The following is a 12,500-nucleotide window of genomic DNA, read 5'->3' on the forward strand; positions in this document are numbered from 1 at the left end:
AGAGTTTGAGTGGGTGCGGTATAGCACCAAGAAGAAGTAGGCGACGAAGGGTTCGCCTAAGAAGACTAGCGCCGGGCGTCCCGCCTGACAGAGCTTCCCTATCACCCTCTCCTACCCAGAGTAGGAGACGAGGTTGGTTTATTGTGAAGAAGATAACTCTTAAGAAGTAGTTCGAGGTAAGTACTACTTTCGAGAGTGTGTGGGGAGACGGAGTCCTGGTGCAGGCCACGTCTCCTCTGATGACCCCATGTGGGGGAAAATGTCCCTAATTCTTCTCCAGTCTCTTAGCGTATTTTTCAGTCTCTTCTGCAGCCGAGGGCCTCGCCGAGAAGGAGCCTCCCAGGTCTGTATTGCAGCGTTCCCCGGACCGACAACCCAGGGTTTTTTCTCACCACGAAGGCCATCCTCCAGACGCAGATATAACCCTCGCAGGGAGAAATGCGAGAAGGCCTCTTCAGGCAGGCGTAAGACCGCGAAGCTTCCGGTTCACCCCGCCAACGGGTGTAACCGAGCTTCTTTACGGGCAGCCTGGCTGAATCAGCACAGCTGGTTCGGCCCTCGGACTTAAAAGGAACGGTTCCCTCCGTCGGGTCAGCCCACGGGGATCCGCGTCCGCGTCCCCCAGCCCGCCCGCAGGTGTAACCGGGCTTCTTTACGGGCAGCCTGGCCGAATCAGCACAGCTGGTTCGGCCCTCGGACTTAAAAGGAACGGTTCCCTCCGTCGGGTCAACCCACGGGGATCCGCGTCCGCGTCCCCCAGCCCGCCCGCAGGTGTAACCGGGCTTCTTTACTGGCAGCCTGGCCGAATCAGCACAGCTGGTTCGGCCCTCGGACTTAAAAGGAACGGTTCCCTCCGTCGGGTCAGCCCACGAGGATCCGCGTCCGCGTCCCCCGGAGAGAGTACACGAACAGTAGTCCTCGACGGTACGGCGTTGCCGGTTCTGACCCCGAACCTGGTGCGGAGCTCCCCGCCGGGGAAAACCGGTACCACCACAAGGGAGTGCCTGGTATTCCAGAACCGAAGCGCCCGGGTAGTGCCCGGTGACCCGGCGCCTCGAGATCAAGCGGTAGGAAGGACTCTACAGGTAAGCGTAAGTCCCCGAAGCCTCCGGTTAACCCCGCCCAGCGGGGGAAACGCGCTTCTGGTCGGGCGGCCTGGCCGAACCAGCCCGGCTGGTGCGGCCTTCGGGTCAGAAGGAACGGTTCCCGCTGTCGGGTCAGCCCACGGGAACCGCATCCTCGGCACCCAGAGCCTTGGGCCGACGGGAGTCCCCGCTGAACCAGCGTTGCTTGCGCTAACCCAGGCCCCTGGTGCGGACGTCCCCGCAGATGAAATCCAGTACCTCGGCAGGACGGCGCCCCTGGCCCCAAAGAGCTAGACGTCCAGTCGGCGTGCCCGGTAACCCAGCTCCCCGGCCCCAAGCCGGGTCCTCGGCTGACGGAGAGGAGCGCTCCCTGACGGAGGACTCCGTCTATAGGAGAGTGGTTAGCCTTTGCAGAAGACACCACAAGTACCGGAACCTGCAACTACGGATGTAGTTTCCTGGAAGTCAAGCCTTTTTGAGGATCATGCAGACTCCTTACAACCTAAGACGTCCCTAGCACTTCCTCTAACCCGAGATCTAGTCCTAGAGCAGGAGTATGTCGGCAAGGTAGTGGCCAGCAATGCCGGGGTCCCCCAACCTTTAAGGGGGGGTCAGCAGGACATACTTAGTCAAGGCGTTTCTGACAGTAAAGCCTCTTCAGCCCCAGTCTGGTTCTTGCCAGCAGGAGCCTCCATGATGGAGAAAATGTCGAGGGACTTAGTAAACGTCCCCTCTTGGCTGGACTGGTGGGCTTACACTTTGGGAGGTGTACAAGCCTCCTTTGACCCCGAGGACCCTGTCCGCATATACATGTATATGCGGAAATATGTATATACAGTAAATATCTAGAAATGTGTGTGTACAGCTCAGACATTTCAGACCACGTATTTATTCATTAACATAACAAATACAAACACAAACACACACACACACACAACACAGACATACGTATAAACACATATATTTATATATCCATTTATATACATACATATGTATAGTCACCTGTATTATTCGTTTAATACAAACTTTATCTCAATATTTATGTATATATATATATATATATATATATATATATATATATATATATATATATATATATATATATATATATATATATATATATATATATATATATATAAATGTGTGTTTGTATGTATGTATATATGTAAACGACTTTCCATATATTCATTTGGAAGCGAACATCCAACATGAGGAAAAACTGTATTAGATTAACTAATTTCATGACAAAGTAGGGGATCTCCTCTAACAGAAACGAGTTTGAAGAAGAACTATGTTAAAAGGAATTCCTTTATCCTAAACAATAGGAGACAACAGAGAATTCACCGTATCCGATCCAGTCTCTACCAAGGGAAAAGCTGTGGCATCAGACAGGACAGGAATATTGGTTGGAGTATTTATCACCGTGGCTCTCATTGCATTGTTTGCCTGGACCTACAAGTAAGCATCCTACTTTCAATCAAATAACTTTGCAGGCTACAATACACACTCTTAAGGTAGCAGAGTAAGAGTGAACTCACAAGGGTATATACGTGGTCCTCATTGAATTACTTGCCTGGACCTACAAGTAAGCACCCTACTTTCAATCAAATAACTTTTCTGGCTACAATACACACTCTTAAGGTAGCAGAGTAAGAGTTAACTCACAAGGGTATGTAGGTGGTGCTCACTGGATTATTTGCCTGGACCTATAAGTAAGCGCCCTTATCTTAATTAGATAACTTTTAAAGCTACAACACACACTCTTAAGATAGCAGAATAAGAACTAATTCACAAGGGTATGATGTAGACTTAGGAAAAGAAAGTAAACGTGATGTAGGCCAAAAATTCAGGACAAAACAAGCAAGCTATCTCTGTCCTTAGTAACCTTAGTTCAATAATCAGTTCTTGCTTTTCAATATCTCATAATTCATTAATTTCTTATCCATTATATTTACAATACATTTTATTCTATTTTATTGGCAAGAGAGATGTTTACCTTTTAAGAGAAAATCTAGAAGTATATCCCTTCTCTTAAAAGCATTTTTTAGAGTCCTCCCAATCCGTAACTTCATAAAGATGAACAGTTTGACAGAATTCTTTTTAGAAGATTTGAGTAATATGTGTAATAAGGACAGGTGCTCTACTTTTCTCATTTGATTTACAGTGATGATAAAATCTGAGATTCAAAGAAATGCCCTTTTCATTTGTTTTACTTAATTAATATTTTTGTAAAATGTCAACTTTAGAAATAGTTAAGTTTTTGGTTTCAAACTTCTCCGTCTTTTACTTCTCATCAATTTGGTTTCTTTCTCCTAAACTCTCCTACTTCTGTCCCTTTTTTCTATCCCTCGCTATGAACCAAATCTTTAAGGCCAGTCCTATGAGGGTCAAGATATGCAACTGTGCTCTGGTTTGATTTCTTTTTAATACTGTTGATAGCACACATATGTATCTATTGTGTAAGGAAGATTTTGATCATGGTATGCTTTGGGCACAAAGGGAAAACCTCTTTCAACAAGCTATGTCCCTCCAACAGGAAACGCCAGACAAAGGTCGTCGCGAGGACAGCCAATCAAGATAGAGGTATTTCACGATACCTTTCTGATTATAGTCAATACTGTTCTATATTTTCATTGAAGATTATATTTCATCCTCATAACCGATAGTTTTTCAAACTCTCATCTCAGTGAGTAAGGAAATTTGACTCATTCACATTTTCCTCTGTCATTTTATTTTGTTAAAAGCTTAAACTCTTCATATGCACCATTTCATTTGGATACTGAATCCCCACTTTCATACTTCATTTCAGACTGCGTTTCACCTCCTAAAGAAGGTACTCTTCGGAGGAAACCTTCTTTACTCCGAAAGTCAACTCTCAATCCTGGTATTGAATTACAAGAGTTTTCTGGCATGGGAGACGAGGAAATTTATTACACCTTGAACAGAAGAATTCCTTCTGAAAACATTGAGCCCTACCTTCTAAAAGCTATTCACTCCAAAGAAACAGACATGGAGTTCAACGTAAGTAGGAAATTTAGACAAATAAAGAAATGTTGGGGTTATCAAAAGGTTGTTCTAAACAAGTAAAGTAATGTTGGGATTATCAAAAGGTTGTTCTAGACAAAAAAGAAATGTTGGGATTACCAAATGGTTATTCTAGACAAGTAAAGTAATGTTAGGATTATCAAAAGGTTGTTCTAGATAAATAAAGAAATGTTGGGGCTATCCAAAGGTTATTATAGAAAAATACGGAGAGGTTTGGGTTATCAAAAGGTTGTTCTAGACAAATAAAGAATTGTTGGGGTTATCAAAAAGTTGTTCTTTACAAATGAAGAAATGTTGGGGTTATCAAAGGTTGTTCTAGATAAATAAAGAAAGGTTGAGGCTATCCAAAGGTTATTATAGAAAAATAAAGATAGGTTTGGGCTATCAAAAGGTTGTTCTAGACAAGTAAAGTAATGTTGGGATTATCAAAAGATTGTTCTAGACAATCAGACAGGTTGGGTAATCAAAAGTCTCAGGAAGAGCAGGGGCTCAGCAAGAGCCAGATTTCAACAAGAACAGGGCCTCAACAAGAGCAAGGGATCAGCAAGAACAGGGGCTCAGCAAGAGCAGGGGATCAGCAAGAGCAGGGGCTCAGCAAAAGCAGGGGATCAGCATTATCAGGGGCTCAGCAAGAGCAGGGGATCAGCAAGAGCACATCAGTAAGAGCAGGAGCTCAGCAAGAGCCGGTTCCCAGTAAGAGAAGGAGCCCACCAAAACTAAGGGCTTTTTTTCCTTTTAGTGTAAAATATTAAAACTATGTATTATTTACTTAATTTGCAATATAATTGCAATAAATTGTACTGGAGGAGAGCATCGTTTTAGGGATGTCGAAGGCCCCAAGGAAGCTCGAAGCTTAGGGGCCTTGTCATGAGTTCTTACGGCACTGTCTCTTACTGTCAATACATCCTATATTAACCTGCTCTTGTCAGTTCTCTTTCTCTGCATTAACTTTACTATTAGTAAGTTGTCGGTCTAGGTTCAAAACTCAAAAAGTTTGCAGGTAATCATAACTTGTTTTTGCCAATGAATAGCTAAGAAGACATATTTTTATATGAGACAATACACATAAGTAAGCATTAATGTACGATGAAGTATTTCTGAGTCTTTTATGCTGAATGAATAAATACTGTAAGAATAAATGTAAACTGTTTGCTCTCAATCATTCACTTGATGACAAACCCCACGTCTCCGTCTTTTTAAAGCAAAAAATCAATTGTGAATAATAATATGAACAATTACAAATGAATTGATCGGAAATTACTCACCATATCTATGTAAAATTCTGAAAAGATTTATTAACCTTTTTTTATAATAGAATTTTGTGGTTGCTGCGTCAATTTAACATGCAATGCTACAGTAAGTTGGTTCTTCCTCTCGACTACATTAATCACACCTACAGCCTTATCCTTCATACACAACACATCTGTAATCTAAAGAAACATTACTAACTTTTTCTTTGGATGTCTTCCTCCCCAGAGCGTTCCCAAGGTCCTAGAGAAGAGCTGCACTTACAGTGATCACCCCGAAAACCGCCTGAAGAATCGGTACACGAACAACCTGCCTTGTAAGTAAAGGAGCGCTCAATCAGTCTCAGCCTCTTCTTTCTAGCTAGCTACGATGTCAGGATGCCAGAAAACTCCAAATCAATCAATCAATCTTTCTAACTATATTTGAAGACACGCATTGCATCATAGCTCATGATATAATGTGTATCATAACTCATACTGATTGAAAGATTGGAAAATGATGAAATAAGAAGAATGGCAGGCGTAGTGAAGATTACAGAGGTGATAGGAGTGTCACGACTGAGATAGTGTGGGCATGTGTACAGGATGGAGGGAGTGAGGAGGGCTTGGGAAGAACTGGTTAGAAGGAGAAGATCGAGAGGGAGGCAGAGAATTAGATGGTGAGATCAGGTGAAAGATGATAGGGAGAGAAGAGGTTTGATTGAAGGCATTGGAGAGGGCGCATCAGTCAACCGACCCCTTAATGTAAGGATAATGGTGGGACGGATAAAGAAGATTATATCATAGCTCATCTTATGTTCCTTTGCAAGAGTGTGGAGATGAAGCCTTTTATTCAAGTCCTCATGATGAATGTGATCCTCTCCTTAGGAAACCTGACTGGAGGACTCCGTGTCTGATATGTCTTTTATATTTGTGCTTTCCGTAAAAAACATTATTCTCTCATTCGTTCACGGTTTTCATTCTAGTTGCTATCGGCAATGCAGTGACAGGGAACTCGCCTTTTTTTTTTCTAGAAATCCATATTCATGCGATAAAAATACCCTTGAAATCAAATTACACTGTTAAAAAAACCGTAATCTTAATCGGAAATTCTCCGTAAAAATATACTGTTCTCAGCCGTATTTCATTACAATACAGGCGACCATTATTTCATCATACTTTGTTATTATCTTTTACGGGTTGGTGACCATAATATCACTCCTTAACGTCAATATATCCATTTTTTGAAACGGTCAAAATCCTGGAATAAATGTTGCCAGGCATTTACCGTTTTTTAAATGCAAATTTTGAAGTGTACACGGAATTAATTGCAGAAATTCCACTCTTAGGAAAGAAATTTGTACATAAACTTTCGTTGTTCATTGGCGTTTCAACATCTTTGCTTCTTTTCTTTTCACGACAGATAATGACACGAGAGTGAGGCTGCCCTGTTTGCCCCAGATGCCCTTCTCAGACTACATCAACGCAAACTACATTGAGGTATTTAATGTTTGGTTTGGTTTGGTTTTCCGCTTATGAATGGAGGGGCAAGTGACAGTGACATTGCCCTATCGAGCAAGACAATGCCCTAGAGACTGACCATATACACATATGATCAGCGCCCAAGCCCCCTCACCACTCAAGCTAAAGACCAAGGAGGGCCAGGCAATGGCTGCTGATGATTCAGCAGATAGACCTATAGGCTCCCCCAAAATTCCCCATCCTTAGCTGACAAGGATGGTGAGGTTGCAACGACCAAAGAAACTAACGAGTATGAGCGGGACTCGAACCCCAGTCTGGCGTTCACCAGCCATTGAGAGGTTGACGCTTGATCGTGTTGTGGTGGCCTGGTGGAAGCGTCTTTTCCTGGTGATTGCCAGACTGGCCTTCGAGTCCCGCTCAAACTCATTAGTTTCTTTGTGAGCTAAGGATGGGGTGTTTGGGGGAGCCTATAGGTCTATCTGCTGAGTCATCAGCAGCCATTGCCTGACCCTCCTTGGTCCTAGCTTGGGTGGAGAGGGGCTTGGGCGCTGATCATATGTAAGTATGGTCCGTCTCTGGGCCATTGTCCTGTTTAATAGGGCAATGTCACTGTTTCTAGCCTCTGCCATTCATGAGCGGCCTTTAAAACTTTTAAACAACAGCAGGGGCATCCTTTATACTGAACACAATCTCAAAATTCAGTCTATTTTAATATTTTCAGATGTATTCAGCTATTGTATAGAAACGGCAAAAGAGTCTTTTTTTAAAGAACTTCAGCTTCAAGTACAAAAAAGTATAGTAACATTTGAAATTAATATGTAACGAGATTACAAAAGATTTTTTTTTGAAAGAGCTACAGCAGCAAGTAGAAAGGAAGTAATTACAATGTTAAAAAGAGCCGTAATTTCAATCGGAAATTCTCCGTAAAAAATATACCGTTCTCAGTAAAATACAGGCGACCGTAATTTTTCCATACTATCTTTTACGGGTTGGTAACCGTGATATCACTCCTTTACCACAATATATCCGTTTTGGAAACGGTAAATGCCTGGCAGCATTTATACTAGGTTTTTTTACCGTTTTTTACGGCAAATTTTTAACACTGTAGGCATTGTAACATTTAGAATTAAATTGCCTTCATTTTTCCTGCATAACCTTCACTCCATCTAACTTGGTTTTTCTCGCATCAGGGCCACCTTAACCCGAGGGCGTATATAGCCACCCAGGGCCCAAAGGACTTCAACCAAGACACCACTGGCGATTTCTGGCGGATGATTTGGCATACTAAATCTCAGATGATCATAATGATTGCAAATGTCGTCGAAACTGGAAAGGTTAGAATGTTCGCACTTGAAGTAATACAGATTTGAGTGTCATGCATAGGTGCTTGTGTTTTCTTGTAAGAATTATTGGAAAAAAAATATCTTTTTATAGTTTATTTATGAAAGATCTATTTCAATGTTGTTACTTCGCGAAATAAGTTTTTTTTTAGTTATTCATCCCTTTTCTTGTAGTGTTTATTTCTTTATTTCCTTTCTTCACTTGGCTATTTTTCTCTGTTAGAACCCTTGGGCTTAAAGCATCCAGCTTTTCCAGGTTAGGAGGTATTAATAATAATAATAATAATAATAATAATAATAATAATAATAATAACATACATACATACATATACTAAGGCACTTCCCCCAATTTTGGGGGGTAGCCGACATCAACAAATGAAACAAAAACAAAAAGGGGAACTCTACTCTCTACGTTCCTCCCAGCCTAACAAGGGACTCAACTGAGTTCAGCTGGTACTGCTAGGGTGCCACAGCCCAACCTCCCCCGTTACCCACCACAGATGAAGCTTCATAATGCTGAATCCCCTACTGCTGCTACCTCCGCGGTCATCTAAGGCATCGGATGCAGCAGCAGGGCCTACTGGAACTGCGTCACAATCGCTCGCCATTCATTCCTATTTCTAGCACGCTCTCTTGCCTCTCTCACATCTATCCTCCTATCACACAGAGCTTCCTTCACTCCATCCATCCACCCAAACCTTGGCCTTCCTCTTGTACTTCTCCCATCAATTCTTGCATTCATCACCTTCTTTAGCAGACAGCCATTTTCCATTCTCTCAACATGGCCAAACCACCTCAACACATTCATATCCACTCTAGCCGCTAATTCATTTCTTACACCCGTTCTCACTCTCACCACTTCGTTCCTAACCCTATCTACTCGAGATACACCAGCCATACTCCATAGACACTTCATCTCAAACACATTCAATTTCTGTCTCTCCATCACTTTCATTCCCCACAACTCCGATCCATACATCACAGTTGGTACAATCACTTTCTCATATAGAACTCTCTTTACATTCATGCCCAACCCTCTATTTTTTACTACTCCCTTAACTGCCCCCAACACTTTGCAACCTTCATTCACTCTCTGACGTACATCTGCTTCCACTCCACCATTTGCTGCAACAACAGACCCCAAGTACTTAAACTGATCCACCTCCTCAGGTAACTCTCCATTCAACATGACATTCAACCCTGCACCACCTTCCCTTCTCGTACATCTTATAACCTTACTCTTACCCACATTAACTCTCAACTTCCTTCTCTCACACACCCTTCCAAATTCTGTCACTAATCGGCCAAGCTTCTCTTCTGTGTCTGCAACCAGTACAGTATCATCCGCAAACAACAGTTGATTTACCTCCCATTCATGGTCATTCTCATCTACCAGTTTTAATCCTTGTCCAAGCACTCAAGCATTCACCTCTCTCACCACTCCATCCACATACAAGTTTAAACAACCACGGCGACATCACACATCCCTGTCTCAGCCCCACTCTCACCGGAAACCAATCACTCACTTCATTTCCTATTCTAACACATGCTTTACTACCTTTGTAGAAACTTTTCACTGCTTGCAACAACCTTCCACCAACTCCATATAACCTCATCACATTCCACATTGCTTCCCTATCAACACTATCATACGCTTTCTCCAGATCCATAAACGCAAAATACTCCTCCTTACCTTTTGCTAAATATTTCTCGCATATCTGCCTTACTGTAAAAATCTGATTCATACAACCCCTACCTCTTCTAAAACCCCCCAGTATTTCTAAGATTGCATTCTCTGTTTTATCCTTGATCCTATTAATCATTACTCTACCATACACTTTTCCAACTACGCTTAACAAACTAATACCTCTTGAATTACAACACTCATGCACATCTCCTTTACCCTTATATAGTGGTACAATATATGCACAAACCCAATCTACTGGTACCATTGACAACACAAAACACATATTAAACAATCTCACCAACCATTCAAGTACAGTCACACCCCCTTCCTTCAACACCTCAGCTCTCACACCATCCATACCAGACGCTTTTCCTACTCTCGTTTCATCTAGTGCTCTCCTCACCTCATCTATTGTAATCTCTCTCTCATTCTCATCTCCCATCACTGGCACCTCAACACCTGGAACAGCAATTATATCTGCCTCCCTAATAATAACAACAGCAATAATAATAATAATAATAATAATAATAATAATAATAATAATAATAATAATAATAATAATAATAATAATAATAATAATAATAATAATAATAATGATAATAATAATACAAAAAATAACAACAACAACAACAACAACAATGATGATGATAATAATAATGATAATAATAATAATAATAATGATAATAATAATAATAATAATAATAAATTCACAATTTTATTGAAGTTTCACTGCGATGATGACAAGATATCAAATTTCCATATTATTGTTTTTTTTTTCTTTTTACATTCTCGAAACAATAACACCATTGTAAGTATTTGCAGGCAAAAGTCGCTGAGTATTGGCCCTCGGAAGGAACTATCACAAAAGGAGGGATTGAAATAACACTTGAATCTACTGAAACGGAGGTGAAAGAAATTTCTATTTTCATCATCATGAAATTCAATATGTGTTAATATGTACATATATGTGCACATACATACATACATATATATATATATATATATATATATATATATATATATATGTGTGTGTGTGTGTGTGTGTGTGTATGTATATATATGTATATATATATATATATATATATATATATATATATATATATATATTGTACAGTATATACAAGCATATGTATATGTGTATATATCTATATGTCAGTATGCATATATATATATATACATACATATATATATATATATATATATATATATATATATATATATATATATATATATATATATATATATATATGTGTGTGTGTGTGTGTGTGTGTGTGCGTCTATTCATTCTGTATATATGTGGGTGTGTGTTTATGCATATACTATTCATACGTACATAACCATACTTACATATGTATAAGTGTACATATACATATGGAGATTCACTCATATATATGTATATATAAATTTAATACTATTAATTATTACATTTATATATACATGCATAAACTATTGTTTATAATTGAAATCTATTGATTTTAAGTAGAAACTACTGTTTTTTTTTAATTGAAATCTATTGCTTTTTTTTAATTGGAAAATATAACTTCTATATTCCTCAACAGATAGACTTCATCATTCGTACCTTCATTTTAACCAATAATGAAGAAATCAGAAAGGTTTGTTGACAGAAGTTATTTATCAAAAAATACCTTTTTTTTCTTAATGTTTTTCTTTCTGGAAAAATCCTCTACTTTTGGGGATATATCTAGAGAAATTTTTCTCCTCCTCTTGTACATTAATGTTTACTTTGTCTACCATGACTTCCTATAATCATTTTTGTGTAAGACACCTCATTTTAGCTTTGCTTGAAATCGTATGAGGTTAATTCCCTTCTTTGCTTGGGATAATTATTTCACTGTGGGTTATCTCATCTTAACCAGAGCTTCAAATTACAATATTCATCATTTCTATGGAGTCTTGTGTTCTGCTTTGTCTAAATTTAAATACGTCTCTTATTTATTACGGTGTTTACAAATTTTCTTCAATATATATATATATATATATATATATATATATATATATATATATATATATATATATATATATATATATATATATTATATATTCAAAATCCCTTATAGCTTCTTAGATCTTTCTTCAATTTAAATTTGTCTTAACCCCCAGTTTCCTCTCTTCATGTGCAACAAGAACTGAACAATATTTAATCTTTCTATTAATTTACCTAATTAGGTTCAGCAACAAACGACTAATATCTAATCCCTCTGTTGAATTACCTGATTAGATCCAGCAATACCAGTTCACCGCATGGCCAGATCACGGTGTCCCTGAGTCTCCGCGCGGCGTGGCGCAAATGATCCACTCCATCCGCGGAGACCCTCTCACCGAACCAATTGTCGTCCACTGCAGGTAAGGTGGTCACACACTGGGTCTTGTTTTGCTCTTGTTTTACTGTATCTCGTTATTTTTTTTCCTAATTTTAGGCTCCATTTAAAGCTCTTGTTGATAAAGACGTTATGATTTGAGAGTAAGATCTAGGCTTAGAAGCTAATAGGATGCATTAGTTCCAGTCTTATGTTGTTGCTAAAGTTGTTCGCGGATAGCTTCAAGATTATCCGCGAATGGGAGAAAATAGAGGGACGTCTGCTTATTATTATTATTATTATTATCATTATTATTA

At 39.7% G+C, this 12,500-nt stretch overlaps 1 pseudogene; it reads left to right on the top strand.

Moving 5' to 3' along the window:
* Positions 1-12,500, top strand: part of LOC137659648 (receptor-type tyrosine-protein phosphatase alpha-like) — a 25,998-nt pseudogene that overhangs the window by 1,781 nt on the left and 11,717 nt on the right.

The sequence above is a fragment of the Palaemon carinicauda genome, chromosome 20 (assembly GCF_036898095.1).
Source record: "Palaemon carinicauda isolate YSFRI2023 chromosome 20, ASM3689809v2, whole genome shotgun sequence".
Taxonomy (NCBI): Eukaryota; Metazoa; Arthropoda; class Malacostraca; order Decapoda; family Palaemonidae; genus Palaemon; species Palaemon carinicauda.